Here is a 6,532-nt window from a genome sequence, read left to right as displayed (position 1 = left end):
CAAATCCTAATCGGCACCCTAACCCTAACCCTCACCATAGCAACATAAAACCGTAATACTTACCACAATGACAACAAAATTGATGAACTACGATTGATGAACCCTAACCTTCACTCACGATTTGGGTACTCTCGATTTAGGTTGCGATTTAAAGGATTTGAAATAACAAACTAGTTCATGGCTTTTTCGCTGTAGGATAAAGCTTTTAATTAGAAAGGAAGCTTTTAATCATAAGGAAATCTCGAAAAACCCTATGCTATTGGTGTTAAAAAGTGACTAAAGAGATGAGAGAAAAGGATGAACAGAATGATTAAGAATTCCATAACAAGCGATTAGGTTTTTTCATTAAATAAGCATTTTAGTCAATTCAAATATCACGTTAATGTTGTTTACACTTTTAGGGCAAACTATACAATTTGAATACTAATAGACCCACGTGGAATTATGGGCAAAACTTAATTAGGGGTGTTAGTGTATTTTACCCTTTATTTTATAATTAATGATGTGGCATGTTAATAACATGACCATATAACCTTTTTCATCCTCCACATTAGTGCCATGTCAGTGCCATATGGATAAAAAATGACAAGTGGTATTTTGATTAATGGCAATTAGTTAACCATTAGTCATAAGGTCTCATTTGACCAAGAAAAAAGTATAAAGACTCAATTTAACACAATAAAGGACAATGGCTTATTGGAATTTTCTTGAATAATTTAAGGTAACTAGTTACAAAAACAAATGTAAGTCCCAATAAACCATTAAAAAAAGTGTAATGGCAATCCAAACCATAAAGCAAAATAAACCACACACACGGTAGATCATTTGGCATTTTTTTTATCCTTTCTTGAGTTGTTAAATTAGCAATTGATAAATGTTAGTAGGAAACCAATAGATTGAATTTGGCATTTTTAATACTCTTTTGAGTTGGCATTTTTTATTAATTGCTGTGAATAAGCAGTGTGAGTAGTGCAAATACAATGGATTTGCTACAAAATTTTGGCTCAGTTCAATTCATCCATGTAATTTTAGAAGGTATGTGTATGTTTTGCTTATTTGCATATGCTCGAAAATTATGGTTCAATACTTTTGTATACTTATTTGGAGGTGAACCATTGGTTCTTCCTATAAATGAATTTCTTTTGTACCTAGACTTGATATTTTCGTAATTAGGCAGTGTAATTTTGTTTCATTTTGCTTTTTTTAAGCAATAAATTAGTTTGTACATTTTTTTTACAAATGTAATGCTAAACAAAAAATAGTAAAAGTATTCAATATAGTTCCTGTACAACAGAGCTTTGTTCAATATAGTCCATGTACTATAGAATTTTATTCAATTTAGATGATGCACTTTACAATTTTATTCAATATAGCCCTTGTACTCTACAATTTTGTTTAGTTTTGTCTTTATAATGTGGCACAAAGAAATTGACATGGTAAAAAAAATTCAAAATTGTTTTTGGCCTAGCACGTCAATGCCATATCAACATCGTCTGACAAGTTAACACTATCAATGGTCAATTTGCATAGAGTTAAACAGAGGTCTTAATTATACAAAATCTCATAGTAGAGGGACTAAATTGACCAATTTTGAAATAAAGGGACTAAATAGACTAAAAACCTATGAGATAGAGAGCTATAAGGTACTTTGACCATTTTCTTTGCTATTAATTTTCCTCCCTCCTCTTCATTTTTTTTTTCAATTCTTGTTTGTTCTTTGGTCTTATAATCTCAAATATTGTTTGGGTGTTATTGTAAATGAACTATATGTGGTTCACAAATGAACTCTGATTTCTAGAAAATAAATCCTTTCATAATAAAGATTGCTAAGGGAACAATTTTCCCTCTAGCTTCATTATGTCTAAGATATCTTCGTATATGACGCTAAGCTTTATTCAAATGAAAATTGTAGAATTAGTTGATCCTTGCAAAATTTAACTTATGTGGACGCTTCTTTCATCCAAATGTATCTACAAGAAAAGTTTAGTCTTTGTGCTTATGTGCTTAATGTATATCCTCTTGCATCTTCCTTTGTAAATATCCCTTTACCCATGAATAACTATAGAGCTTGGGCATGGTCTGATCAAGTCTCAAAAGGTAATATTTTTGAAGTAATAGATGTGGCAAAAGAATTTAATCTCAAACCCTATGTGCAACCTAATAATGAATGAGTTCATAATTCAGAAATACCTTATATGATCGTAAAATGCCAATCCAAGTATAGATAAAGAGTCATTCTCTATCGAAATGACCCTATACAGTGGCGTGCCAATTTAAGTATAATCAATCAGCCTCACTTGACCTTTCTTCACTTATCAATTTTGTTTCTTTTTTTTTTCATTTCTCATGGTATGATTTCAATGCCAATTAGATAAACTTAAGAGTTGTACTATCCCAACTTTTAATAGAGTTAATATTCATACTTTTGAGTGATTTGCTTACTAAAGATAGTGTATTGAGGGAAGGAAATCTTTTTTTGTATTACTAATTAATCTCAAAGTTCATATTTACATTTGTAAGAAAGGCCTATAAGCAGCAGTAAAGAAGAGAAAGGATCTCGGGCATGTGCTTAAATGTGTGGAAATTGTAAAAAGCATCCTTATTTTGTCCCTTCTTTTACCTCACGTATTTTTCTTTCTTGCTTCGAGTCTATTCATGTCAATCTCAGCTTGGTATCTATGGAATTAACATGGTATTAAAGCAGGCTTCATCTACTCGTCCTTGATTAGAGGATGGTTTGGAGTAATTTGTCATTAATCACTAGCAATTTGAAATCCCTTTTTCTTGTTCAATAGAATCTTGTTCTACATTTCATCTTCGTTCTTGAAATTGAAACCCTAAGATGTCATTTACATCAACAAAAACCTCAATTTCTCACGTGAAAGATCAACATTCACCTTATTATATCCATTACTCCAATCATCATGGATTGGTGCTGATAAATCCTAAACTCTTCAATACAAACTATACAGCTTGGAATTGGTCTTTTCTTTAGGCTCTTTCAATTCGAAACACATCTGGATTTAATAATGGTATTGTAAAACAATCGAAGCCTACATATCAGTTTTTTGCTTATTAAACCAAGTGCAATAATTTAATTGTTGCATTGTTGTTGGAATCTCTAACTCAAAATAGAGCTTCTGTCTTTTGTATCAACTTAGCATATGAAATCTAGGAATCCTTGAAAAAAAGGTTTAGCTAACCGGATGATTCACAAATTAGCAATCTTCAATTTGCTCCTTGTGTTATCACTCAAGACACTAGATCAGTAGTAGCTTATTTTACTGAGTTAAAGACATTGTGGGAAGAATTGTGCATTCCATATTGTGAATGCGGATTATGCAATAATTGCTACAAGAAGTTTGCTGATGTGTATCATAAAGATTGTGTGTTTCATTTCCTTAATGGCTTTACTGAGTCATACTCAACTTTAAGGTCACAAATGCTATTGATGAAACCATTTTTGAGTCTTAACGAAACTTATCATTGGGAGCTTTGAGAAGAGTTGTAGAGGTCACTACTGATGCTATCACAACCCGGTACTCTCCTCGAGCCCGTGACAACCGCCTCGATGTCTCGATAGACATTCATCGCTCGAAATGCCAACCGAAACCTTGCAAGGCTTTTATATCAGTTTTTCTCACCTCCCCTGTGAGCGACAGTTGTTAAATATCATGTTTTGAGAGATTATAAACTATTTCCAAATCAAAACAATAGAAAAATAATTTGTCTCACAGGGGCATTTTGGTCATTTTTCCTCAAAAATTCTGAACCCGACTAAAAATGTAGTATTTGAGTGAAAAGCACATATTTCATGTTCAGAAATAAATTTAGATATCTAAAACATTCCTTTAAAGTGAAATTATAACTATTTGAATATAATAAAAATATTCAATAAAATATTCTATTTTCTTATAAAACAATATTTATAGAGTTACTGGTAAATAATTTTTTTGTAGCGTAAAAGCTCAATAAATTCATACATACTGTAATACATATAACCAAAGTATAAAATTTCATTTACAGTGACACGTGGGCCCAGAACGACCAAAAGTATCAAAAGCGGTAAACCTACAGTTTTTGAGGATGCTAGTCTAACTGTAGCCCTCAACAAAGTGAGCTATCTACCGACTATCCTGAGCCTAAAATGGGTGGAAAGGAGGGTGGTGAGATTATATAATCCCAGTGAGTAAACAAATATCATCTAAAATATCTAAAGCTGAGTAAATGGAGACAGATAAAATAGATTAGCATAAAAATGATTCTCAGCATTTCGAACTCATTTTAATAAGATAAAATAGATTCATCTCACCCAAATAAACAATGAGGCTTATGATTTCCTGAAAAGTTTGGCTCGTGCCAAAATCATTCTCATACTCAGTTACCAAGGATACCTTGGCTGAGGGCTATCCCAACCGAGTCTGCCAAGGCTGTTAAAAAGTCATGTACGCATAAATCATGTTTTTATTTTGAAAACATAGTCGTTCCTTAGCGTTGGCTGAGTTCACCCTCACATGGTGGTTTGGCGTGAAGTGAACTCTAAAGTTTTAACCTCAGGAGTTATCCAACCGCGCCTCTCATATTGAGGTATGAATATAATAGGGTTACCGTGCCCCTCTAATAGGCTAGTCCACGGAACCTGTCCACTGCAACGACCAATTATAACCCACCAATTCAATAAAATTCCATAGCATGACATGGCAATTATTTTATTTTATAGCCTCTCAAGGCAAATCAACAGTTCATACATTTCAACACAAATACCAATTCAACCATTCATGTAAATATTGTCACAAGCCATTCGATTCAAACCATGAATTTACAACACATGAAAATAGTCTCCAATTACTCTATTTTCAAACCATCATTTCATTCAAGAGAATGTTATAAAATCATTTCATTAAATCACATTTTAATTACAAAACACAAAGATTTACCATTTAACTCATTTTTCATAAAATCACAAAATCGGATAAAAACCACTTTAGATAATTAAGATGATAGTAAGGTTACTCACTATTTCGGGAGTCGAATTCCGAGTACTCCAACTCTTGATCCTTGGGTACTAACTCTTTACTTTTGCCAAAAAGCTCACCACCTAGGCATAATGCACAATAAGCCATTTACTACATTTGTGCTAAACTGTTGTAAAACCAATTCAGGCTTTTATACTAATGCATGAAATGGGATGTAAATTGTTCGGATTATCGCCTAAACACGGTGTTCTACACAAATTCAATTGTGTACCTAAATAAAACGGTATTGGCCTAATTCGATCTATCACCCGATTAATTGGCCAATACGTCCAATTCAACTCCAAATAATTCCATTTTTCTCCCAATACTCCAAATCATCAAACACAAATTAAATAACTTGAAATATGGCAAAATCATCCTCACATATTCTCTTGGAAAATTCAGCCATGGTGGGTGCATCAACACTATAATTTTTCAAGCTTGATTCTTACACCATAAATCACTAATTCCTAACCAAATCACTTGAAATAAAATCAAAATCATCATCAATATTCTACATGGAGAATTCGGCCAATGATGGGTGATGGAAGAACATGAATTTTTCTTGCTTGATTTTCATGCTGCACATCACTAACTAACTAAAAACACTAAAATACATTGAAATCTAACCAAATCAACCATCAAAATCTCTTTCTAAGTGTTCGGCCAGAAAGAGATTCATCATGAAATCATGTGATTCAACCATGGAAAATAAGAAAAAATGCTTAAGAAACAAAGATCTCAAGCTTAATTGAAAAATCTTACCTTTTTTTTTCTTGTTTCCTTGAATTTTCACACTTTTCCCTTGAATTTTTCCACCTAGGGTTTTGTTCTTCCTTTTCTTCCTTTGTTCTTGCTTTGGCCGGCCATAATGAAGAGAAATGGGCTGGTTTTGTGCTAATTTATAAGGAAAATAATAAAGAAATAAAAGCTTGACACTTGTCACCTTACCATTGGTCCATTTTTAAATTCTTAACTATTAAGCTTTCTTTCTCCATCACATAAAATCCTTCAATTATCCATGATAATATTGGGTAAAATCCATGTGCTGGACAAGTGTTGGGTGGTGTAAAATTACAATTTTACCCCTGGGCTAGCAAAATGACTATTTTGCCCTTATGCTCGAAAAAATGTCAGAATTAAAATTTTTCACTTCTCAAACTCAAATTATACTCCTAATGATCAATCTTAGTCAAAAATTTCATCCAACACTCACATCTTAACCTCAGGTGGCAAAATAACCATTTTGCCCCTAGGTCATGAAAATTTCAATTTGACTCCAAATCGGTTCTCGAACTCCGAATCACCATTTTAAGTCATTCTGGGGTTTTAAAATTCTCAATTTCATCTTAAAATCTCTATTTGGACTAGTTCGAGGCTTAAATCAACTTAGTTGTACCATTTGGTACATTACCGTCCTTTAACGATTTTTGAGGTACTCAAGTAAGCAAACATGCATTCTTATGTAGGAATGGCATAATAAATGTATTGTAGAGCCAAGCTTGACAAATGCAATC

General features: G+C 32.7%; 1 long non-coding RNA gene across 1 annotated transcript; it reads right to left on the bottom strand.

The window, feature by feature from the left end:
• Positions 3,607–5,819, bottom strand: LOC108663089. Its single transcript, XR_001929015.1, has 3 exons — positions 5,781–5,819; positions 5,018–5,098; positions 3,607–3,649 (listed from the first exon to the last, which is right to left on the bottom strand). It is a non-coding gene; the product is annotated as an uncharacterized LOC108663089 (long non-coding RNA).

The sequence above is a fragment of the Theobroma cacao genome, chromosome 8, assembly GCF_000208745.1.
Source record: "Theobroma cacao cultivar B97-61/B2 chromosome 8, Criollo_cocoa_genome_V2, whole genome shotgun sequence".
NCBI classification, from domain to species: Eukaryota; Viridiplantae; Streptophyta; class Magnoliopsida; order Malvales; family Malvaceae; genus Theobroma; species Theobroma cacao.
The sequence above is the reverse complement of the archived record's forward strand: the minus strand, read 5'-3'. Positions and strand labels throughout refer to the sequence as shown.